The 26,666-nt window shown below is 46.9% G+C and overlaps 1 long non-coding RNA gene across 1 annotated transcript; it reads left to right on the top strand.

The window, feature by feature from the left end:
* The first annotated feature begins 21,359 nt into the window (after positions 1-21,359).
* Positions 21,360-22,930, top strand: LOC149365380 (uncharacterized). The gene is made up of 2 exons (XR_016291345.1): positions 21,360-21,563; positions 22,239-22,930. It is a non-coding gene; the product is annotated as an uncharacterized LOC149365380 (long non-coding RNA).
* Positions 22,931-26,666: the final 3,736 nt, after the last annotated feature.

Here is a 26,666-nt window from a genome sequence, read left to right as displayed (position 1 = left end):
TTACACTTGCCGTACCTGGTCGGCGCACAAACCTTACTCGGCGTGTGGCTCCAAAGTGCGCTGACTGCGGAAAGTTCTACAAGGTTACCCATGACGAAGACTTCGACATTTGTAACAGGTGTCAGCCTCAAAGTAAACTATCCGCTGCCAGTAGGACGCAACCGCAACGCAGACTAAACTGCGGCCCCCGAGGAAAGCTCTTCGGGGCTGTCCTGGCGAGAGATCCATCCCAACGTCGGTTGCGGCAGTTTCGCAGGACAAGTTCGTCCTTGTCGTCGTACAGCAGCGACGTAGATATATCTCTGCCCGACAACCCACCACTCAAACGCGCGCCAAACTGCTGCCAGTGTGAGAAGTTCTACAAGATTGTCCCCGGCGGTGACCCTACCGTCTGTGGGCCATGTCAGAACGGTAGTGTCAAGTGGAACACCAGACGAGCACATGAAAGAAGGCAACCACAGGTGCGAACTGACAATTCATTTATTCCTGGAAAGGACATTGGGAATAAACCTGTGACTTATAATGAACTGGCTGGTAGGCACTGTACACCACTTGCACTTGCAGCCGCAAAGGAGCTAGCCAAGTCCTTGCCAAGCATTTGTAGCGACAGAAAACATGGTTGCCAGAAGAAGCACCGCAAGATTTTTGTGAAATGTTCCACGGGAGTGGTCTACTTGATTCCCATGTCGTGCGGGAAGGTTTATATTGGGCAGACTGGACGTTGCGTCAATGACCGTCTAAGGGAACACGCGTATATGCTAAATAAGAATGGCTGCACAAGCGGAAATTTAGTTCTGCACGTTAACAAGTGTGGTTGTGATGTGGAATTTGGAAAGGTAGAGATTCTTCCTGAAATTTCGGACGAGCAGACACGGAAGACTTTAGAATCCGTTTGTATAATGAAGTATGGTAGTCAGTGCATTAGCCGCCCTTCTGTGTCCTTGTCCGTGACTGAGTTTAAGCACTTGGAGGCCGCTATTCATACGTAGGTGTGCTTTATATTTCCTTATCTATTTTGTTTCATGCAACTGTGCTTTCGCGTATGTGGTGAATTGTGATACCATAGTACCGTTGCTGTTAATTCTGTCAGGCTTAATTGCGAATGTATTTTCAGCAATGTATTATGCATGTATTCACTCCAAATAAACTAGCCTTGAGCTAGCGAATGTGCATGCTTTCTCTCATGTATTTCTGCTGTAATGGGAAATCATTACTAGTCCCATTACGAGAATAGCCGGCGCAGATGGCACAGGAAATCTGAACAATGGCAAGAAAAACCAACTGATGTCTTCAAGCTGCTGTATGGCGCACACAGCAAGCCGAGGACCGCCACTTAAGACAATGATATACACGGCATTAATCTGATATATACTCGGCACTGGCCGACCTCTATGTGGCGCCAGTTTTCCCGAAAGTCGTACCAAAATTGTGAGGCAGCCGTATGTCACACACCGTTCTGGCGCACTGCTAAAAAATTTGCAGCCTTAAGGGTGCATTTCCGTCTCTGTTACTGGCATCCTTGTGCCCTCTCAATAGGGTGCAAAGTATGCTTGTCACACCTATAGTAAGGGTGGGATCGTCACAGTTGCACCCTTATTCGCACTGCTTTACAGTTTTATAGGTTTTGATTGCTTGAAAAGACGCTGATCATTTTTTTTAGGTGAGGGAGGGGGGGGGGGGGGCGTGCACTTTTGGTGGGAAGCTAAACATTCCCCACGAAAGCTGCCCACGAACTTTCTAACTTTGCACTACAGTTGCGGCATCTCCAACCATAAATAGAATACCTAGAGATGTGTCTTTCACTGTGTTTCTGAACCTCCTTGCTGTGAAGTTTCATTTCTGATATCTCTATGATGTTCACGACGTGATTTTTTTTCTGAATACATTAAAAAAGAAAAAAAAAAGCTTGCTAAAGGAGGCCAACCTGCAGCAAACCCGCTCTCACTGTAACACGATGCTATAATGTGCAACGTGTTTTGGCGAAGAAACATAAACATGTATAAGCGTAACTGGAGTGAGTCATACAAAGCTATTGAGGTGACAGAGTTCAACACAGAAGATACCGCTGCTGCGTGCAATACTTACTTGCCATGACGCACATATTTTCTACAAGTTTATATATGCTAGCGCCTATTTGCAGTCAGTGATGCTTAGCACTTAAGCTGAAACAATTCAGTTAATTATCACATTATGGGGGCGCAAATCGCAGTCATAGGTAATCGCATCAAGTCTGCAGGTGTCATTTGATAGAAAGCTCGAATAGCTAAAATCTTTTTAAAAGCACGCTTGATTGAACGACTGCTGTGCTGTTCAACAAGTCAAAAAACACTCGTACACCCTTACGCACCCTTGCACACGAAGGAACTGCAACACCCTTGCACCCGTGCACCTTTGAAGGGGTGCAGTCATTAGCCTTACACCTTTAATGGATGCAAGTTTTTTCACTGTGATTTCACGTACGATTTCTCACGTACGAGTTCTCGTTGCATAGAGCTTACGTGTGCTAGTCAAATTGGAGGGTAGCTTGCGACAGAGATTCTAACCGAAGACAGGCCCACCTTCAATTGTATGCCTTCCCACACTTTCGTATCAAAATTGTGGTGCGACCATCCGTCATAAAGCGTCACATGTGGTGTCATACGGGCCCAGGGACAATAGTGCATTTGCTTTCCCACGTTTAAGCAGCCTTAAATGCCTCTGCTGAATTTTTTTTTTGTGGTTAGGTTTCTCGGAGTCGAGAGTCTCCTTTGGAAATTGCTTGCAAAGACATTTCGTCGTTTGTTTCAACCTGTTCGCGAAAAAAAATCTGGGTTTCTGCCCCTCGTGTCTTTGAAACAGTCATAACGGAAACCAGGAAGTGTGCTCATTTAAGTCTGCAGCGTGAATCAGAAAACACGTTGCCGATTCCCGTTTAAATGAGCCATAGAAGAGTAAGAAGTAGACCTCTCCTTTAAAGCGAAAGCTCTACTCTTCGCACTACAACAGCCGGATCAAGTTTAGTGCGCGTTTGGTCTTGAGCCGGCGGAGCGGAGGTGCGGCAAATGACGTCACACCACGTGACCCGCTGTGGAGAGGCGCCGCAGCTGCGCTCTTTGGGAGCCTCGTTGCTGCTGTACCACGTGACCGGCGGGTGGCGCTGGCGATCTGCTGCTGTGTCTCGCTATGGATGATGCGTGCGCCGGATCGAGTCCAGCGCCAAACCACGCGCAAGCATGCTTAACAGAGCTTTCGCTCGCATCACTAGGTTAAACAAGCTCTAAAGCTCTGCTAGTTTTTTGTTGTTATTAACGAGGAGATCCAAGTTTTCCTCCCAAAATTCTTCAGAGGCGAGGACACCCGAATAATATTCCGACTGAATCCAGAAGCTGAAGCATTCGTTACCGCGCAGGTTCATTGATAAGTTTTTAAGTTCTTCGTAGGATGTGACGGTTATGTTCGCTGGGTTGACGTTCGCTGCATGTTTGAAGCAATGGGACGAATTTCAGTTGTCTCATTTGTTTACGACGTCGTAAACAAATCTCGTCTGCCGTCGTCGGACTGCTGTGTTCTCCGATTTTTTTTATGTCGTTTTTTTTTTCTAAAGCGACCGTACACGACTCTAACCAATGTTTACGTAATGGAGGTACGAGCTCCCTTTGTTTAATATAGCGCGTGTTTCAGGGAGGCCCGCCCCGAATTCTTAAATATAGACTTTTTGAGGTTGAATTATGGCCTTGGATAAAAGTGTTGCGGGGCAGGAAAAAGCAGACGGATCATGTTAGTTAGCTGGTTACCTAATTCCTGCTAATAATTTTTATGGCTACCGTATTTACTGGCATAATTAAAGCGTTCGCATAATGAACACACAACTTACATAAGCTCTAGGAAAGGGATGTTTTTTTCTTCGCGTAATGAACGCGCTCTCTTCTTTTGATGAACAGTCTGCTGAGAATGATAGCGAAAGCCAGTAGGCGCTATTTTTTTTGAGCAACGAAACAACTGTGGAATAATATAAAGAACCTTCTGTCGAATGTCACTCTTACTTATACCTGACCTTACGAGACGAACCGCAAATATAATGTTGCGCGAAAAATGCAAGGACAAATGTAGACCACGCATAGTCGCAAAGGGTTCCTTTGTTCGGTCTGCTATGTTAAGTTTCGCAGCTTTTGTGGTTAAGCTTCGCGCTGAATGCACTGACTAGTGCTACAATGAACATTACTTCTGCTCTCTTCGGAAAGAATTATGGGTCGCTACGCCAGCTATAAGTGCGGGGTTGACATAAAAAATGTTTACTATGCTTTCGAGCACAGAAACCGGGCTGTTTTATTTTTTTTTTTAGAAAGCAAGTCACAACGGATAAAGTATTTATTCCAATACTTAGCCTTTTGTTTTATTTTTAGCCCTTTAATATTTTATGAATGTTTAGCCGACGCAATGAGCGCACACCCTAAAGTTCCGCAGATTTTCTTTTGAAAAAGGTGAGTCCATTATTCGAATGAATACGGTACTGTTGTTCGGCGCGTGGTTGCAATTGAAGTTTCGCGTTGAGTCTTCATTAATCGCGATCTTAGTTCTCAGAATTTCTAGCCTTTGGCGATTTGGCTCAGAAAATTCGTCCATATGGCGCGCCGTTAAAAAACTTCGCGTCTTTGGAGTACGCCACGGTGCCCATTATAGTCGGATACAACTCTTTCTTTCTTTCTTTCTTTCTTTCTTTCTTTCTTTCTTTCTTTCTTTCTTTCTTTCTTTCTTTCTTTCTTTCTTTCTTTCTTTCTTTCTTTCTTTCTTTCTTTCTTTCTTTCTTTCTTTCTTTCTTTCTTTCTTTCTTTCTTTCTTTCTTTCTTTCTTTCTTTCTTTCTTTCCTTCCTTCTTTCTTTCCTTCTTTCTTTCCTTCTTTCTTTCTTTCCTTCTTTCTTTCTTCCTTTCTTTCTTTCCTTCTTTCTTTCTTTCTTTCTTTCTTTCTTTCTTTTCTTCCTTCTTTCTTTCTTCCTTTCTTTCTTTCTTTCTTTTTATTTGTTGCTTAGACATTAGACATGTTAACGAAGCGTCAGATGCCCCATAAAAGAGGCCAGCTCCAGCCAATGGCGTCGACCGAGTTCCATGACGCTGCGTTTAATCCAATTAAGCTGTGGTTATTCCCCATTCATCGGCACCCCCTGCGATTTCACGCTAGCCGGCCCAAAGGGATGTGTCAGGAGGGAGAAGGGAAAAATCGGTTAAGAGGGAGAATTGGTCGCCGCCATTGGCTGGAGGGCTCCTTTGAGGTGAATGTGCCGCTTCGTTCTTGAGTTGTATCGGACACATCACTGCATAACCCGCCTGCCGCGTGGCTTTGTCTTTCCTTCCCACACTGCTGTCCCTGCTACACAGCAGACAAGAGAGTGGGAAAGAGATGGAATGCACAGTGAGATAATGTATGATCCCACTGCTGATGACTCTTGCAATGCCAGTGTAATCGATGGCGCCTTTGTCTTCAGCGACGATTTGAGAAGTGCGAAACCTTTCATTCGGTTGCGTCGCTTTTCGTGTCACACGCCAGCACTTCGCACTGTTGCGTGCGGCGCTGATTAGCCTCGCACTCTCTAGCCTGTCTCCATTCTTGTATTGGCTTGAGAACCAGCTCATCATCATCAGCCTGACTACTCCCAGCGCAGGGCAAAGGCCTCTCCCATATCTCTCTAATTAATCTGGTCCTGTGCCAGCTTCTGCCATCCTATCCCCGCAAACTTAATCTCATCCGCCCACCTGGTACATCTGGGTACATCTGTGGCTGCCCATTGTCTCCAGTCTCCAAAGCGGGTAAAATTTCAAAGGGTCTACGCAACGATATGTATCCGATAGTTGCTGGGAAGAACAAAGGGATCGACAATGGACCTTGCTCCTGATTACGCCTTATCAGCTCCTATTTGTTCCGCTGTGCGATTGCTGCCTCACAAGTGACGCCGGGGTCGTAGCCGCTCTAGCGCGCGCACCTGCGCTGGGTTGCTAGCGGATACAGTGCCGCACACGCTTCCAGACTGAGCGCCGCTTCAGGATAGCTGTCTGTTTTGAAAATGTACGCAGTTGTGGATCTTCTCCTCCAGTTTCTACCGTTTTTGTTCTTGTCAGCGTTCGGTATTGTGCTGATACTCCACGAACGCCGCGAAATTTGTGACTGCTTAGTTAACGGGCTCTTGAGCTGGTTGTGGACGGAGGACGCGCCCATAGAAGAGGCGTTGCGACCGCCGCCTAGGTCGTCGTATTTGCGCTATGAACAGCCTCTTCGAAGAAATGATCGCGCTTGGAGACGCCAGCGTTTTGTCGATGAAACATTATTGCACTACGAAGGTGACGTTACAGAAGACGAATTGTTTAATCCGCCGCAGCGGGAGACTGTGAGAAATGAAGCGGGGCGACGCACTGCATCCCATCGCTGCAAATTGGCACTAGCCCATCAGTCGATGGAAGACGACCCCAGAGACGAAAGTGAACGGCGTAAAGAGAAGTCTTGGGTAAATGCAAAGTCGAATGGCAGAACTCTCATTTCAGACGTCCCCAGTGTCGAAGAAGCTGCACATTATACCGATGTCTTCTCCTCCGTGTACAACTTACAGCCGGAGAGGGCTCATCGGTTATCGCCTCAACCGTTCGACTATCCACCGGGTTCTGAATCCGAAGAAGCTGCAGAAATGCATACTCCTTGCGACACCCGCCCTGAACAATTTAACAAGATTTCGAGGACTTCTGCGTCGCCTCCATCCGCGGAAACAGCACCTACGTTTACTTCGTTACATTCTGCAAGTGAGTTGGCTGCCCACTCTCCGGAAGAGGCAGCAGTCACCACGTCTCCAGCACCAGGTAGCCGCACAAATCTTACTGTGCGCATAACTCAAAAGTGCATTTCTTGCGGCAGCCTCGCCAGGATAACTCCGGACGGGCATCCCACCATGTGCATGAATTGTCAGCTTGAGACAGAAGCCTTTTCTGACACAAGCCGGGAACCCAACTGCGGAAAGTTCTATAAGGTTGTGCCAGGAGGTGAACCCGCTGTGAGTGGATCATGCCCCAGTGTCAATAAGGAATATGCCTCGCCAAAAGCAAACCGCGCACCAAAATGCGCCCGATGTGGAAAGTTCTACAGGATCGCTTCCAGCGGTGACGCCGCCGTTTGTGGCTCTTGCCAGAACAATAGTATCAAGTACAATACCGGACAAACGCATGAAAGAAGGCAACCACAGGTGGGAACTGACAAATCGTTTATTCCTGGAAGGGACATTGTGAATAAACCTGCGGCTTATAATGAAGTGGCTAGCAGGCACTATGCATCACTTCCACGTGCTACCCCAGAGGAGCTAGCCGAGTCCTTGCCAAGCATTTGCAACGACAGAAAACATCGTTGCCAGAAGAAGCACCGCAAGCCTTTTGTGAACTGTTCCACGGGAGTGATCTACTTGATCCCCATGTCGTGCGGGAAGGTTTATATTGGGCAGACTGGACGTTGCGTCAATGACCGGCTAAGGGAACACGCGTATATGTTAAATAAGAATGGCTGCACAAGCGGAAATTTAGTTCTGCACGTTAACAAGTGTGGTTGTGATGTGGAATTTGGAAAGGTAGAGATTATTGACGAAATTTCGGACGAGAAGACAAGGAAACTTTTAGAAGCCTTTTATATAAAAAAGTATAGCAGTCTCTGCATTAGCCGCCCTTCTGTATCATTGTCCGCGACCAGCATTTTGCATTTGGAGGCAGCTTTCAGCAAATAAGAGTACAGAAATATTTCCTTTATTTTTCTGATGATACTGCGTGCCCACGTATGGGGTTAATTACGTATATTTACGGTCCCTTTCATGTTATCTCGTTAAATATTTCGGGTGGCATGCGTTATCAGAAACATATTATGGGTGTCTTTGCCCTGAATAAACTAGTCATAAGTTAGAGCGGCTACGTGGGTGATATGTTTCAAGTACTTGGTCTGCCATTCCGCTAAGTTTTCCAAGGGTCAAAACAGTTGAAGGGAAATTCCTGCAATTTGACAGTAGGTTCGTCGTTAGCTACATCAAAATGAGCGATTGGCTGATATTCCACCACGGCAGCTTAGCCTGAGGGGTTGTCTTCGAGCTGCATTAGGAATGCCTTCACAACAACACTTCGTTGGATCCGAATGGCTCACGAAGACCATTGTTCACATGATCCAAATTGACATTCACGTACATTAGTGCATTTTTATGGGCATCAGTGGGTACATGTGCAAGGCAGAACCAACAAATTATTTATTGACAGTTAGCGATGTGAAAAAGGGGTCGTCACGGGATACGTAAGGTGGAGGAAGGCAAGGTAATAATAGGGTCACTAGGTTTACTCAGCGATCATCTGTTTGTTTTTTCGCGTAGGGAGCACCTTAGCAACACAGGTATAATTTAGTTTATTTGAAAATTCAGAATTATTCTTTTCCAAATAAAGTGGAATTCGAGGGAAACGGTTTTAAGCCTGCAACTGCTTTGGCTCTCAGTAGAAATGAAAGCAACACTCAAGACTTTTAGCGACACTTATAACAAAAAGATGAACACTTCATATGTTCTGTCAAATTATAAGTGTTTGCAGAAAGTAATGCTGTAAGCATTCTGTACACGTACACAAATACCGGCGATGCACCGTAGAATTTAATTGAACACAGCACTATGACAATATTGTATGATCTGTTTATTTATTTTGTGTCAAGTACCGTGGCTTTATAACGGGAAGGGAGTTAAACTAAACTCACGAACAAAAAAAAACAACTAAACTAAACAAACAAAACTTACATCAACGCGCTAATGCTTTCTTTTTCAAGTTGTTGCCCCTCAGTATGTCAGCTTTCGTGCCAGTAAACTGACTACACTCCTGGCTGTTGCTTCCTCATGTTCCGCGTAATTTCCAAGCAAGCGCTCTGCAACTTCACAAAACTCGCGAAATTTCTCCGCCATCCTCTTAACACCGGGATGTCCCGAAACCTTTAGCAACTCTTTAACTGGTCATGCAAGCACACTTTTCTAATGCACTTGAAACTTCTTTCTGGGCCTGCGTCATCTGACATCCGGAGGCTTATAGGCGACGAATACAACAATAGAACCCTTTCTGCAGCAAGCAGTTCATGGGAGTATCTGCTGAAACTTCTTCTAGCTTCCTCCCAAACAAAGCATTGTCATAGCTAACGTTATTTGTTGCGAACAGCCGAAGAGTGAGAAAGAAGGACGACACCAGTGTCAACCAGGTAAACTTTCGCTTTACTTGAAGCTCGCTCCTTCTTAATTATTTATTTATTTAGGAATACTGCAGACTCCTTCTGGAGTCCAAGCAGGAGTGGGAAACACACGTGAATGATCATAAAAATACAAAACAAAGTCAAAGGAAAAAGTCATACATTCATACTTTTCAAAGCGGCAATGAATTCCACTTCATCGGGAGAATCAACAACATTCTGAGGCAGCCTATTCCAGTCGGACACAGTCTTAGGGAAATAGAAATATTTAGATGAATCGATACAAGCCCGGTATTCTTGTAAGATTTTCCCGTGGTTAAAGCGTGTGTTAGCTCGAGGTACAGGGGTAAGGTAGAGCGTCTTGTTTATCTGCGTCGTATTATTGTACAGGAGGTACAAGAACTTAAGCCTGTATTCTGTGCGTCTGGATTGGAGGGTCTGAAGATCCAAGAGATTAACCATCCGTGTTACGCTACCGGTTCGTCTGTAACGGTTACAAATAAAACCGACGGCCATTCTCTGTACCTACGTAATGGCTAGCAAGTTTAAGACTAGAGAGCAGTAGGAACACAGATCAGACAAGAAAAGAGCGCATACACTGCACCTGTGTTTGCGTCCTTTACTTGTTTCGTCCGTGTTGCAACTGTGCTCTGAGGCTTAAGATGTGCTAGCTTAAGTCGCTATTTCATTAGAAGATGTACAGCCGGCCATATCTTTAGCTAACGTGCCTGCTTTTACTGCTCCTCCACTTTTTGACGGAACACTTGATAAAGCATCAAAACTAAGCACAGACTCACAAAACCTGCGATTAATATTGAGCTTTCTGCAAGTTTGCTTCGTCGTAAAGCGGAGGAGCACAGAAAAAGCGGCCGTCACGCACGCCAGCTAAAGATCTGGCCGGCTGTACGCATTTGCGGATTTCGGGCTACAGTTTCCGTAGTCCTTGTTATTGTGGGGGTTTTTTATTGCACTGCTGATACTCGACGACGCGCGCGAGTTGTGTGAACGCTTGGGCAACACGTTCTTGAGCTGGTTATGAAGGGCGCAGGCGCCCCAAAAAGAGATACTTGGACTGCCGCCGCTATCGCCTTTGCGCAATGAGTAGACCGCAGTGAGAATCTATCGAGATTTGAGAAGCCACAGCCTTTTCGACGAGATTTTGCTAAACTACAACTGTGGCTTGACAGATGACGGGGCTCCGAAAAACACTGGCACCCTGCACTGAAAGCAGGCCAAATGTTACGGGTAAGAAAGTGCTCATTGTGAAGAAGTAATTGTTGGCTGTCATCTGCGGATATCCCAGTCTTACAGCAAAGTGCAGATAAGAGCGGTCTACACACCTTACATAATTTGAAGAACAAAACTTGCTACAACCTGCAAAGACAAGCTGCCCTGCTGCTGACGGAACTTAACTATCTAACCCACATGTATCATGCAGGGAGCGCATAAATAAGCACTAAAGCTAAATATGCAGTATGTAGTCATGCTATGAAACCAAATGATACTATGGTGAAAACTATGGACAGAGAAAAAATGTCCCAAAAAGTGTGAACATAAATGCATTACTCTATACAAAACCATCGAAAAGGGGGGGGGGGGGGGGGCACATCCCACCCTACCGCCTGTAAACACGGGATGCCCTGCTACAAGTTCAAGGTGGAAACCAAGCCCGTGTATACATAGAAATGAAACAGTGAGCACTGTGATAATATATGCAAAAGTGTACAGACATGAATAAAAGAAATAAAGTGCACGTGCCTGGTTATATTTACCTTAATTGCTTGAAATACTGCAGAAGACTTTTAAAGAAAGACAACTGCTTCTTCACTGGCTGTGGTATCACAGAGGCTGTAGAGCATTGAGGTGCATAGCATGAGTAGCATGTGTTATCCCAGCTGTGGCATCGACATTTGAGTGGTGACAAAATGCAAAAATGTCCATGTTCTGAGAGGTAGGGTTAAAGGCTCCACATGGGTGACATCAGTCTGCGAGAGGTGTTGAGTGCGGCATCTATTGTAGCTACTGCACACATCAGGACATGAACTCTACAAAAAAAGGAGTAGTCCTTGATAATGTCTGGTTACACATCTGTGCATGGAGTGATTCATGCATGATCGCAATAAGTCCATGGCAGAGAGAGGGCAGGCAGTTGGTTTTCTTGACAACACATAATGCACATGTTATATAGAATTCAGCGCAAAAAAACGGACAAGGGACGAAGTAAGGGACACAGAGACGTTCACGATTGTCCCTTACTTCGTCCCTTGTGCGTTTTTTTGCGCTGAATTCTATATAACATGCTTCACCAACAAGCCCGGCAGCTTGCTCTCCTGAACATAATGCACAAGGGAGGGGGTATCCTCAGGGTCCTTGCTAGCGTTTCGACAAAATGACTTAATTATCCCTGTAGAGGAGTTGGCTTCGCCCAGACGAAAACAAGCCCACTTGTCGAAATGTTGGCAAGAACCGTGAAGCTCTTTCTTCCTTTGTGATGATCACAATAAGTAAGTCGCGCTGTGTTTGGCTGGAAAGAATGCGCTAGTGTTCATAAAGCATCCTCTAGCACGACATGCAAGAGAAAGAGAGAGGGTTTATTGACGGGAAAGGCAGAGAGGTTGGCCGGAAAAATGAATGTCTGTCCTGCTACTTTGCACTGGGGAACGCGAAGAGGAGAAAAAAGGGGGTCACGATGAGTGATGATGCAAAGCACACATGCACACATATGGAGAAAACAATATGCCTTTAATATTAGAGCAACGTGTGCAAATTACATTCAATACCCATTTTTACATTTCCATGAAAAACCTAAATAATTTGAAGACAGAAGAAGAATTTATTTGAAACAGTTTACTGTGGGATCAGCCTGAAGATTTAAGCAAAGCACAGACGTACAATTCTTTAACTGAGTAAGCTCCACGAAAATTTTCGGTTAAGAATTGCTGACCCATTTTTACTACCGTGCATGTAATACTCGAGCGGCCTCAATCGCTGCTCATATCAATCTTCGCACGCTTAACGACTAGCGTGAGAAAAGCAGTCCAATATACGAGGTATGATGCATGTATTTTCAACACGATGCTCCGTATCTGCATTATCAGCTCACTGATTTTGGACTAACAGCCTTCTTAGTACTGCCCTCAAGGGCACAGTTCCTACATGCGTGTCTGCACTTCAGTTCGATGCCATCTTGCCTGATCACCAAGAGCGCAAGGATTGCACTGCCCGTAAGCCGGATTAGATGCGATGATCGATGCGAAGGGGTAGTGCCCCGGGTGTACGGTGTCGGCCTCCTTCTTTAGAACGGAACTTATTTTCAAGAAAGCGCACAAGTGAACGTTGCGCAGGACGTTTCTGTTGGCGTAAGCAGATGAACCAATTAAATGCTCACTTGAGAAACCGATGGCCACCTCCTAAAAGTCGTTCACGCGATTTGCAGCTGAAATACAACAGATGACATGTGACACTCCACTGTCAGAGTCGCGGCCGTCTCAAAATCACGCTGACGACGCGACACGCGACCACGCACTACACTTTCAGAAATTTCGTTTCCATGCTTTCATGCCACGCGGACATCGCCCCGAAGCAGCTCGGCGGAGAAGGAAGGAGGCGAGCAGAGAGAAACAACTGAGGAGGAGAGGCGAGCTAACTTCCGGTTGCGAGGCGGCCTCGCAAGTAGTGACGTCAAGGCCCCTCCTTAGTCCCTTCCTTGCTCCATGCCTCTCCAGCAGCGCCGCCGTCACAAAATGCGCAATCCTATAGTTTCGTTTTCCCTGAAATCGAATGAGGCAACAACAACCGATGACGCCTCTCTCGTCGACGACGGTCTCGAATTCTGCTATGCAGTTCATGGTGGGCATGGAGGAAAAAAAACTAAGGAGGGAGCATGACGTCACGCGGCCAGCGTTCGCAAGCCGAGTGTTTTGAAGTCGTTTTCTCCCTCAGTTTTTCGCTCTCCGAGCCGGTCCTTTATGTTTTGATTCCGGTATGTTTTAGTGCGCGCGTATTCGCGATCCACGGCGCGGGCGTCTACAGCAAGGAAGTTGATCTACAGTTAGTCTGCCGCGCTAATTGGCGCATGCGCGCGCGCAGCGGGGCTAGACTTTACCGCACGCTATCACGTGGTGCGATCACGGGGGGACACACTCTCTTTTTTTTTGCTATATCTTTACTTGTTAAGACGAGGCTTCAAGGTTGTCGCCGGACGCTCCCTCCTCAGTTTTTTTTTCCTCCATGATGGTGGGACGTCGTTTCTAAGCATAGAAACCCTCCCTTCGCTGTCTGCGCACAGCGTTAATCAACATTGCACTGCATCCAGCGGCTATACTCACGGACTCGTTAGTAAATCAGCTGAGAGGCGCTCCGTAGAAAAAAAAAATAGATCGAAAACTTGGCAACCCCGTTGCTCCACCCGCGTGAACCACGACGAAATATCGGCTATAGTTTCGTTTTCTCACTTGAGGTTGCGCAGCTGGCTCCGTCGATGCGCCTGTTTTATTTTTCCCCCGCTAAGACCAGACAGTTTTACGACCTGGAGCTGTGCTAAGCGCAGCAAAAGAGAAGGCACGGCATGCGTAACACACAATAGCCGCATCTTAGGCCGCTAGAAGCCAACATACGCTGCCTGCTCACGGGCTCTCTTAGCTGTCTTCTCGCTATCCACAGAATTATTTCACTCGCGAAAGCTACATAGCTGTTTCCACATGCAGTAACCTAGTGACAAAAAGCCAGACTGTCATCAACGTCAGAATGTGCCGACTAAGCACACGGCAGGTCAGCAAACGACGTGGTTCCGTTCACACCAATCCCTTTGGACTAGTTCGATAAGTGGTGCCACGTACCGTCGATTGCGTGCAAATCGCCAATATTTCCAATGAATTTTAAGGCATATTTAGGATACATTTTCTCAGCAACTACTAGTCATTGCTCAACAAATTTTGTTTATTTCATTTCTCGTATTGTCGTGTTGTAACGTAGCTATAGAATTAGTATTTCATAGCGAAGAGTTAGAGTTTCGGAAATTTTTTTTCTTGAACCTATATACTTTCTTGGTGCTGTCGTGGAATAAAACTCTCCTATAAAAATATCTATGGCGTAGATATGTATCATCATATTTCAGTAGTTGCGCATTTTCGGTTAAGCTGGATAACATATCCTTCTAGTTTCTTTTGTTTTTCAAACAATGGGCTAAATGCAGCAATTCTCATTTTATAGTACTCGCTACTCTGTGAGGTTACTTAGGGGCAAAATAAACAAAATAATAAAAGAGCGCTGTGCCGACAGACCGATAGCGGGAGGTTTGGAAGACAGACCTACCCCGTACATCCGCGCCGACAGAGCACTATCAGCCCCCGAGCCCCTACCCCCTACATCCGCGCCGACAGAGCACTATCAGCCCCCGAGCCTCTCGCTCCTGGCAGCGTCAGCCACGCATTTTTCCTATCGGCTGACGTCAGCGCTAAGGGGCTTTAGTCAGCGCAGGTGCACCCCGCCCTCTCTGCGCTCTTTGCGTAAGCGGACGCCCAGTCTCGCGCATTTCCAGACCCGGCACGGCTGTCTGCGCTCTCCCTGTGTCGAGAATGGACGGAGTGGTGGATTTCGGTCTCCAGTTCCTGCTAATGCTGTTCTTGTTGTGGTTCGCCATTGTGCTCATACTCAGCGACCCTCGTGAGGTGTGTCGTCGCGTATTCTACGCAACCTTAGGCAGGCTGTGCACAGCGCTTGCGCCGGTACCCGAAGAGGTGCGATCGCCGCCTTTGACGTCTTCGCACGCTAAACAGCCCGCTGTCAAGCAGGACCGAGCTCAAGGACTCCAACGCCCTTTATATGAAAAGCCGCCGAGCGACTGCATTCTCAAAGACAGCGAACCGTGGAGTTCACCGCCAGAACTGTTTACAAGGAAAGCAGCACTACTACGGACTTCAACCCCAAGAGCGACACATCGTCTTGCGTCTTCGTCTACGAAGAATGACGTCAAGGACAGAAATGAAACGAGTGAGTCGCATTCCTCGGTCGACGACAAAATGCAGGACAGACATCTTGTTTCGGATTTCCAAGTGGTTCAAAAACCTTTGCACTACATCGATGACTTCTCCGTCTCCCTCTCAACAGAGAAAAACGCTAACCAATTCTCACCTAAACCCGTCGAACCCCAAGAAGAAACCGCCGAGTTACCTCCTCCTTCAGACATGCTTCCTGCGCCGTCTAACTGGCCGCCAAGGGATCTCGAATCGCCTAGAGCTGCAGACACGGCACCTACCTTAGCTCCGTTTCTTCCACTGAGCGAGTTGGAGGCTCGCATACCGGATGCGGCAGCAAATGATACATCTCCCGAAGAGGACGGATGGACCAGTTTCACTCGACAATTAACTCCAAAGTGTGCTTCGTGTGGAAAGTTCTACAGGATTGACCCAGATGGAAACATCACCACCTGTATGTCTTGCCACGTTAAGAAAGAGCAGTTTTCGGCTAGCAGCCCGACACTAAGACGCACTCCTAACTGTGGCCAATGTGGAAAGTTTTATAAGGTTGTTCCCGGGGGCAACCCTTCCATCTGTGAGTCATGCCAAAGCCCGCAACCGAAACGCACTCCTAACTGTGGCCAATGTGGAAAGTTTTATAAGGTTGTTCCCGGGGGCCACCCTTCCATCTGTGAGTCATGCCAGAGCCCGCAACCGAAACGCACTCCTAACTGTGGCCAATGTGGAAAGTTTTATAAGGTTGTTCCCGGGGGCGACCCTTCCATCTGTGAGTCATGCCAGAGCCCGCAACCGAAACGCACTCCTAACTGTGGCCAATGTGGAAAGTTTTATAAGGTTGTTCCCGGGGGCAACCCTTCCATCTGTGAGTCATGCCAAAGCCCGCAACCGAAACGCACTCCTAACTGTGGCCAATGTGGAAAGTTTTATAAGGTTGTTCCCGGGGGCAACCCTTCCACCTGCGAGTCATGCCAGAGCGGGAAACCGAAACGCACTCCTAACTGTGGCCGATGTGGAAAGTTTTATAAGGTTGTTCCCGGGGGCGACCCTTCCATCTGCGAGTCATGCCAGAGCGGAAATCCGAAACGCACTCCTAACTGTGGCCGATGTGGAAAGTTTTATAAGGTTGTTCCCGGAGGGGACCCTTCCATCTGCGGGTCATGCCAGAGCGGGAAACCGAAACGCACTCCTAACTGTGGCCGATGTGGAAAGTTTTATAAGGTTGTTCCCGGAGGCGACCCTTCCATCTGCGAGTCATGCCAGAGCGGGAATCCGAAACGCACTCCTAACTGTGGCCGATGTGGAAAGTTTTATAAGGTTGTTCCCGGAGGCGACCCTTCCATCTGCGAGTCATGCCAGAGCGGGAAACCGAAACGCACTCCTAACTGTGGCCGATGTGGAAAGTTCGATGATGCAGTGCCAGGGGGTGACCACCCCTCTGTTTGTGCGTCTTGTTATTTAAACAGTATCAAGAAGAACTTGTTCCCGTCCAGCAGCCCGCAACCGCAAACCCCACCGCAGTGCAACCGGTCGGGACAGCTCTACAAAGTTGTTCCTGGTGGAGGTCCTACAACCTACGAATCCTGTCAGTACGGCAGTTTCACGCCATCCTTCGCGCCTAGCAGCCCGAAGCCGAAACGGACACCGAACTGCAGACGCTGTGGAAGATTCTACAGAGTTTTGCCGGGAGGAGACCCAACCTGCTGTGAATCTTGTCAGAACGGCAGCAGTGCGTCCATTCAATCTAACCGATTCGAGAGCCCTGAACCAAGCAGAGTCAAGAATGAATCAAGACACCGGACTCCTAACTGCCGATCTTGCGGAAAATTCTACAGAGTTGTGCCGGGCGGAGACCCGATGGTCTGTGAATCTTGTCAGTACGCAAGTAGTTTCTCCAGACAAACAAACGCATTTGACAGTCCTCAGCCAAGCGGCGTCGCGAGTGAATCAAGACGGCGGACTCCTAATTGCCGGTCTTGCGGAAAGTTCTACAAGAAAGTGCCCGGTGGTGACCCCGCCTACTGCAGCCGTTGTCAATAGGAGCAGAAGATAATGTTTAAGTGATGACTGAACCGGTGGACTAAAAAATTTGTGCATGCCTTCATCATAAAATGCATCATAAAATGTCAAACCACCTTCAAGATTTGGCTGTTTTGCGTTACAAGTTGCGTTCGCGGTTATTAAGAAACAAGCTGGCCAATACAATTCTAACGTGAAGTACTGCGTTCATTTTCGTTCATCTGCGTTCGAGTCAGTGGCAGGGCAGTACTGCTCCTCGGCTTGGATGCATGGGCAAGACCACTGGTGAGGTCGTAAAGAATTTCACGCCCTGTGAAATTGTTTCGCTTTTAGCCAGTTTAGTGCAAGAGCGGGAAGCATCGTTATTTATTCGCTTGGTACGTTGCGCTTGGTATGGTGCTTTACATGACGTCACAGGGCACTCTCACGACACTAGTGTTCAAGTCGCGGGGCATCCTGGCAAGGCGTGGAACCGGCTTCTCTCTCCACTAGATATTGTTTGCGCAGGTATATTTTTCTAATACCTTCCGCGCGCGAGCAGAATGTGATCTTGACGTACGTGGCATAACTTAAAGCACTCAAGAAGTTCGTAAAGTGAACGATGCAGAGTGTCGATTGCAGCCGGAAACATTACTGCGACAAGTTCTGCCGACTGCCAATCTAGCCGGTCACAAAAGCGTTAGTTGCTTAGATTTCATTATTTCAAGCATGCTGATGATCTCCACTGTTCTCGCCATATATTGCAAAGCGACCTTATGTTCTTAATATGTGATACTGAGTCAACAGCAGCTCAATAATGCCCTGCACAGGTGGGTATTAAAAAATTATTAAGGCGGAAGCCTTTAATGTCTCATCGTTGTAAGCAGCAGTTGTCGACAGAAAATGTCACGCTTTTCAATTGGTGGAAACGGTCGTGACGTCACAGTGCGCGCATTTCAAACGGGGCCAATTGCACTTTGGCTAGTAACCATACAACCAATTGAAGGGATCGTATAGTGATGCTCCAAGTGGGACTGAGCTTAGTTAATTGCTTAATTACCCAATTAGCCTAATTAGCTTTACTAGTCAGGCCATATAAATAAATAAAAGCGGTTAAGAAATTGGTCGAGTTGGGGAATCGAACCCCGGTCTTCGGCGTGAGAGACGAGCACGCTATCCACTGCGCCATGCCAGCTCGATGGTTCGGAATGAACAAAGGCGCGTCTAGTGAATACGGTGTCTTCACCCACTCTCATCCTCCTCCATTCCCTTCCGGCGAGGCTTAGGTGCCCACCGACAAATGAGAGACAGATACATTTCCTTTCCTCAAAAACCAATTTACCGATGAGCGAGGCGTAGAACCGAATGGGCGATGGCGTTCTATGGACTCCTTGGCAGCGTTGCAAGACGCTGTCGCGTTCCACACTCAGGGGCGAAGCTTAAGATCTTAACCACACATCAGTGACCACACTTTAGGTCAAATAAGTGCCCCCCTGAATTTTGACGGGTGTCCACCGAGATATGTGAGACAGTTCCTGCGTAATTTCCTTTCCTCAAATAAAATTTTAATTTTCTTCATTACGGCTCCTCTTTATCTATCTTCTTTCACTCCCACCTCCCTTCCTCTACGCTGCGGTTCAGGTGTCCACCGAGATTACAGAGAATTACTGCGCCATTTCCTTTCCTCAAAAAGCGTTGCGTTCAAAGGGCAAGGCATCGCGCCGAACGGGTGGTGGCGTTCCATGGACTCCCTGGCAGCGCTACAACGCGCTGTCGCGTTCCACTCCTAAAGGCGAATCTTAAGCGTCATTAATTAGCAGTTAATTAGTGTTCGGATATTAATCAGTAATTAACAATTAATTAGTGATTTGCCATCACTTAGTAATTAGTACTCAAATATATGTGACGCCACCAGTGCCCCAGAAACAGCGAAGGTGGTGCGGAAAACGCTTCCGCCTCTACCCACTTTAGACAGTCAAAGTGCCCCCTGAATTTTGATTTGGTACATGCCGAAAATGTTGGCCTGCTTGACGTGAGCTGCGCTTTTAAGGGGATGCGACTAACTTCGAACTGCCACATTGGTAGCGACGTTATTTCCTGTCTTCGAAGTTCGACCCACTCCCTCTCTCTTGCTCTTTTTATTATTTTTCTTTACTCAGCTTGCCAGACAATTACCCATGTATCTGTAGAATGTAGGAACAGCATTTTCATCTTAGGTGGGAGGCACGCTTTTACCGAAGATTGATGGCGCATCTACAAAACAATAACTTTTTCTGTTCGACACAACATGAATTTAGGTCCGGTTTCTCGTGTGAAACACAGCTCGTAGAATTCACCCATGACATTTCCGTTTCCTTAAATCCCGCTGGTCAGATAGATTGTATTTTTTTAGACTTCCGAAAAGCGTTCGATTCAGTTGCTCACAACCTACGTATTACTGCAGAAGCTTTCACATTTAAATATCCCTGTTACACTCCTAACCTCGTTAAAGGCATATCTTATCGGAAGAAAACAATGCGTAGTTTACGACGGAATCAGTTCTACAAGTGTGGGCGTGACTTAGGTGTTCCGCAGGGATCGGTTTTAGGTCCTTTTCTTTTTATGATATTTCTGCTCAGCGATGATCCTGACCGTCAGCACTGGCTGGTGGGGAGGGCCAGCGCAGCAGCAGCAGCCAGTGGACTACCGGACTAGGCGGCCCACGCACATGTTCTAAGAATATTGAACAAATAAATATGTTTTTAATCAAATCAATTATTAATGATCTCACTAGCAACATTTCAAGTAAAATCAGACTTTAGGCAGACGACTGCTGTATCTACCGCAACATTTCTTCGGAAGCAGATGCCGCTACTTTACAACATATCCTCTACTCCGTGTTCTCTTGGTGCGAAAAATGGAATATGGCGCTAAATCTCTCCAAATGTAATCTCATCCCCCTACAACAATGCCCCAGGGGGGGCGCTGTAAGTATTTTGTATAAATAATCATAAGTAAATGAATAAATAAAGCTTCGCGAACGTCTTGTTCCAAGTGCACAAGCTACGACGTACGAACGTTAGCTAACAGCCCCGAGAACGTGCACTGGAGATGCTTTAATGGTCTCTGTGTGACGTCACGTCTTGGACTGCGCCTACTCGTCATCGGGTGTAGCCGCGTTTACATGAAAGCGATAGAACACGACAGTAGCGTATCGCATTGCGTAGCGCATTACGGTAATACTATGCGCCAGAGTTTACAAGTAGCGCATCATCTGTGTGGCGGGATGGTAGCGGCGCATGGTGTCGTGTATCGAAAGCAAAGTAGCGCTTCCGGCGCAGCCGGTTTCCGGTATTTCTTCCCGCGGTTTTTGCCCGGTTCGTCGTCTGCGAGGTGTATTCCCGATTGTATGAAGCATGTTTTTAAAAGCAAGATTGTGTTTGCACGTCCTACTGCTTTTGTCATCGTGGACGAACTTTCACATCCTTCTGGTCACGGTCGCTTGCATACAACACCAGCAGCGTCGCCGTCGGATATGGAGAGCTTATCGAGAAGTGTGTCTGCGCGCGACCGGAGCAGCGGTGATTTCGGCCGTCAATCTGTGGGCTCTTATCCAAGGTGAGAGCAAACTACTAGCGCTTTGGCTCATTTTCAAAAAAAAAGATCACATCACATACATAACAATCATAAAATTTGCTGGTGCAGTATTGCAGCAATTCTGGCACCAGCCGCTCAGAGCATTAACTTTCATAGTTTTCGTTCTAGGCTTTCGTAAACTACGGAATACAATAATTAACGTACCAGATTCCTGAATTCTTGAATGAACACGACAAAGTTATGAATGTCATCAGAGGAAGTGTGTCAATGAAAGCATTTAAAAAGAACATAAACGCATACCTTGTGCGCACAGAAGTTTGAGGGGTTCTGTTCTTTTCTTCAGTGTGCCAAGTGGCAAACCTGACACAGGCTTAATATTAAATGCACTCATATGATTAACGCCTATTTCTCTGTATTTATATATAACTCACATTTTTTATACTCGTGTATTTCTCGTGGTTTAATGTTCTCCATTACCTCTTTTGTTTTTTTTTGTTTCACAGCTGTGTATTTCTCGTATTATTGGTAGTCGTTTTCACTGTGTTTTAATGTATTTTTTGTAATGCTATCGCGTTGTGTATTTCTGCACTGCTGCTGTGTGATGTGTGTGTGGGGGGTAAGGGGGCCGAGTCGGGCATTTTTTTTGCCTTTATTTCTGTCTCCTAGGCAAACTGCTGCCTGAATAAAATGCTTTGTTTTGCATTATCTTGCAGGGGCTCTACCGCAAATGGAACGCAACAAAAGAACTGTGTGGATGAAGACACGTTCTGGGGACTGGTGGGACCGTATTGCGACAACGGAGTTCACCGATGGTGACTGGAAGGAAAACTTCAGGATGAGCCGTGCTTCATTTGACGAACTACTCGCTCTTACGGCGCCATATATGTCAACCCAGCCGTACTGTGTGCGACCGCCACTTCCAGTGGAAAAAAAGTGGCCATAGCTTTATACAAAATGGCAAGCTGTGCTGAGTACAGAGTCGCGGCAAATCAGTTCGGCATCCATAAGAGCAGCGTTAAAAATTGTGTGTATATGTTTTGCCAAACCCTAGTGGAACGTTACCTCAAGAAATTCATAACTCTGCCTTCTGCAGAAGAAGCGGTAGCAATTGCAAAGAATTTTGAAACAAGATGCCACCTGCCACAAATTTTTGGGGCAATTGATGGCTCACACATTCCTGTTAGAGCACCCAAGAAGGGATATCGTGACTTTGTGAACAGGAAGATGTGGCCCTCATATAACATGCAAGGAGTAGTGGACGAACGAGGCCGGTAAGCCACATTTTAGCAGCTTTGAGGTCTTCTAAACTCATTCTAGGTAAAGCTGTTCGTTAGTTGTGCACGTGCATGTATATGTCTTGCTTTGTAGCAGTGCAGATGGAAGTGGATGTAAGTGAATGCGAAAGCTATTGCTAGCACAGTGCGTTACGAATTTAGGATGACTACAAGCATCATAACAATCTCAGTAAATGAACTTCTGTTTTTCAGATTTCGCAGTGTGACATGCAATGTGCCTGGTAGTGCGGCTGACGCCACCGTACTCAGGCTGTCCTCTTTGTACCAGAGAAACGACGAACTCCTCCCACAGGAAGAAAAAGCTTTCCAGGGCAGAGCGATTCCTTTCATGCTGCTGGGGGATCCGGCATATCCTGCTTTGCCTTGGATACTGAAAGGATACACTGCATCCCAGGGGAATCTCACCAGGGAGCAGGAATCATTTAATGTGTACCACAGTAGAGGCCGAAATGTTGTGGAACATGCTTCTGGAAGGTTAAAGGGGCGATGGCGTGTAACATTGAAGCAAGCCGACATCAACTATAAATTTATGCCGAAAGTAATACTTGTATCTTGCATACTGCACAACTTTTGTGAAGAGAGGGGTGAAACCGTTTCTGATATCTGGATGGCAGGTGTTAGCGACTGTGAGCAAAATTTATTTCGACAGCCTTCAACAAGACCTGTCAACACAAGGTCTGTTTGTGGAGTGCGGGATTTTTTGTGCGATTACTTAGCTCAGTGTTTTCCACTACTTTCTTCAACATGGTGAATATTTATCGTATGCTCATCAGTGCAATATTAACGCAAATTCACTGCACAAGAATTTTATTCGGTGCAACTGACAACAATAGGCATCTTTGTAGAAGCGGTTATGGCACAAATAAAATGTTTTAGTGCATTCAGGTGTCTTCTGGATGGTCCTGTCGTGCTTGTGTGTCGCTGAGAACTTCCGCGGGATGACTTTGAGCGGTTGACAGGTGCCCAGTGTCCTGATCCATGAACGGGCCCCGAAGCTGAGTGCCGTGCTGCATTGTGTTTACAGGCTGGTGTGGCCCTACGAACACTGGCGCATTGCGGGAAAACTGATGCGCGCTATTCCCGAACTGGCTTGCTGGGGTGCTGCTCCGTTGCGCAGGCTGTGGTACATCACTAAATGCCCACACAGGACGGGTGTACACTTGCTGAAGATCAAATGCCTGTGCTAGCTGCGGGGGCTGACTAATTAGTTGCGATAACATCGTTTGCAGTCCCTGCTGGAACGAGGCAGATATCCCAGCCATTATTTCTTTCAACGAGGCATTTTCCTCTCTTATAAGCTCCTTGTGATGCTGGAAGGTTAGCTGAGCATGTTCGTTTAGCATTTCAGACGTTCGTTTATGCTGCTGTTCCATGAGCTCTGCAAGCTCTGAATGCTTGCCTCGTCTGGGGCGCTTAGGTGGCGGCGCAGAACTGCTGGCATTGCTTGCTGCGCAGAATAAAAAAAAAAGTAATTGCGAATAACGACTGAACTCCTGAAAGCAATAACAAAACATTTGGCTTTTATGCTAGTTCCAAGGAAGAAAAGTTTTGCGCTCCTCTAGTAATCTGCAAAATAAAGAAAATGGCACAAGCAAATAAAAACTAAACTGCTATCCTCACCCGATGTACCTATTCTGGTTTCTGGTGTTTACAATGTAAGATCGAAATAAGCTGATTTGCCAAGTAACCTAAGAGCTCGGCATAATATTGCGATGTATTGTTAAAACGATGAATCTCTACATGAGAAACTGAATCTCTTATTACAGCTCAAGGATACCCATCCAAAATGACCACATTAAATATATTTATCCTAAGATAAACAGATTACATGTAAGAAAATATGAAAACATAGCCGCTTACAAGTTGAACTGTCTTAAGGCGGGTCTGTGCTGCATCCAGGTGACTGTGTACAGTCGTCAGCTGATGGGGCTGGGCCGTCAGAATTAAGCTGCTGCCAGTCGTCGTCATCACTCCTTTCTGTATACAAGCATAAAATAGCGTTAGAAAGCCAGAGGCAGACACTGCTTGCATGCAGTGAAACCCAGTGTAGGAAATGTTAGGAGAAGGCAGGGTAAAAACAAAGCTGTAATGATCAGGATTTTTCGCTCACAACGCCGCCGACGACGACGACACCGATGGAGCCGGATTTTCCACATCGTGGGAGCCTTAACGCTGTCGCTTTAAAAAGTATTGGTTTTAGATGCCTCAAAGTACGCTACAGTTATTAAAACCAGCCAGACTGGTAACTCTGTCGAAACGTTTTGTTTTCCGCACACCTGACACGCGCGGCAACCTGACAACGCTTCATCTCGGCTCAGTTGACAATCCACCCGGCTGAGCCAAAGCAGGACGGCGGCGACGTGTGCTTATGCTCGGAGGTAGAACACAACGCGCCAGCACTGCACCTATTATATTTCCAAACAGGGGTAGCTGTCGATGCGAACTGAATCTGATTTCGTGGTCTTGCAAAGGGCCTATCAAAAGCGTGACGTCGATCTGGTGTATTGATCGACGGTGCGAGACACATTTTAGGCGCTGCGCCGACCGACGACCGACGCAACATTTCGTTCCATTGTACCTAAAGGTCGAAAATAGTCACGCTAACTATGCATGCCTTACCTCCGCGGCTGTAGTCAGCTTCGACTGCTGCGTCGCTATCCAAGCCGTATTCTTGAGCTTCAACCATAGGACGATGGGCCAAGATGGAAGTCATTTCTTTGAACCACCGCCACTTCGACGGCGCTGCTCCACTCAGCTTCTGCAGCTCTCTTTCCTAGCATACACAAAATACCGAATTCGAAGCATGAGTACTAAGTGGTTGGCGAGCTCGGACGACTCAGTAAACAGGAAATAAACCACTTGACGTACCTTGTTGTATTTCCCTTTTAAATTTTTCCAGTGGGTCTGCAATTGTTGCCATGTCCATGCGTAGCCAAGGCGATTCATTTCTTCTTGAACACGCATGAAATGAACTTGGTTTCGCTGACGACGCGAGTCGAGCAGTTCTCCAATTCTCATTTCGCTGATGATAGCAAGAAATGCTGTCGTTTCTTCCTGCGAAAAAAATGCTCGCGGAGCGGGAATCGCGGCGGCGGCGGGAATAGGCGTTATGGGGCTCGCCATTTTGCTGTCCCGCAGCTCGGCGAGCGCTCCAGGCCCGCAGCAAATTCCCTTCCCATAATACATAAGGCGATACGATCGTGTTTACATGCTATGCGAAAGTCGACTTACCCGCCGCAAGCCACCATCGTCTGGCGCATGATGTGATGCGCTTTCCTATCGCATTATCGCAGTGTACATGAATGCGATGCGCTTGAAAGTTGATGCGATGCGATGTGATGCGGCAGTTGTCGCTTTCATGTAAACACGGCTGTGGTGGCTTCGTGCGTTCCTGCTGTTTTAATTCGTTTTCGCGTGCCGCAGTTTGTAATCATTGTGAGCCGCAGTGGAAATTGCACAAAAAAAAATTGGCTTTAGCTTCCTAAACTACACAAAGCAGTTTAAAAATGTCAAAAGCCGTGTTGGTTGGGTTGAGAAAGGAGAAGCAGGCATCAGCATCGGGTGTTATGCGTGGCCAAGAATTTAAAAATATAACAATTTACAATTTCTACCCGCCATACAAAATACTAGGTAGGTCCACTACTGAAGCTTTTGCGTGCTGTTTGTTAGTGAGTTGATTAGGTACAAATATCAGGTAATATGTACAAAAATTCAGGGGGGGGGGGTACTTTGTTGACCTAAATTGCGCCGAGGCGAAAGCCTTCAACCGCCTCTGCCGCTGCCCTCTGGTTGGCAACTGTTTGAAGGTCGAGGATTGCACAATCCTCTGACGTCATCGCGCATGCGCAGTACGCGTGTTGAGTGGGTTTGTGCGTTACTGGGTAGCATTAACTATCATTGACTGATCAACTGATTATCATTAAGTAATAAACTAATTATCATTAACCAATTAACTAATAATCATTAACTAATCACCGTTAGCTCATTAACTATCATTGCCTATTGGTTCCTAAATTTTCGGGGCCCCTTATTAATGATGACGTCACTATTAAACTACCTTCGGTTATGACGTCACCACATTGATTGACAGGTGCACGCGCGGACAAGCCGGTGAGTCAGGAGCCATAAAAGGCTTTCACAGTAAAAAGCTGTCGTCTAGAAGCAGAAAGCTGATTTGCGCCGCCGAAGCTACGCGCTGTACCACGAAATGGCGCCCATGACGTCACACTGCACGGTTTGCATGAGCGCCCGTGCACTCGCCGCGACTGCTGGTGGTGGTTGAAACATTTATTGCCAAGCAATGCAGAAGGCGCAAACCCTGCCTCCCCTTACGTGGCACGAGGCAACCCTTAGGGGGTTGACCTTAAAGGGCAAAGGACAGTCCTTGTAGGGCTATCCGCTTCAAGGCGTCGGTAATTATCCGGCGCTGGTCAGCAGCAGCGGAGCTGGCCAGGAGAGTCTCCCAGTATGACTCCGCCGTGGTTGGGGATGGAGGGTGTGGGAAGGTGGGGCATGTGAGAAGGATATGAATAAAGTCTCCCGGTTTCCCGCAGAGCTTACAGGAGGAAAGGAACTGATCGGGGTAGCGGGCATGAAGAAGAATAGGGTAAGGAGCAGTAC

Source organism: Amblyomma mixtum, chromosome 1 (genome assembly GCF_055824585.1).
Source record: "Amblyomma mixtum isolate Tamu chromosome 1, ASM5582458v1, whole genome shotgun sequence".
Lineage (NCBI taxonomy): Eukaryota > Metazoa > Arthropoda > Arachnida > Ixodida > Ixodidae > Amblyomma > Amblyomma mixtum.
Note: the sequence above shows the minus strand (reverse complement) of the source record. Positions and strands in the feature narration are given on the sequence as shown.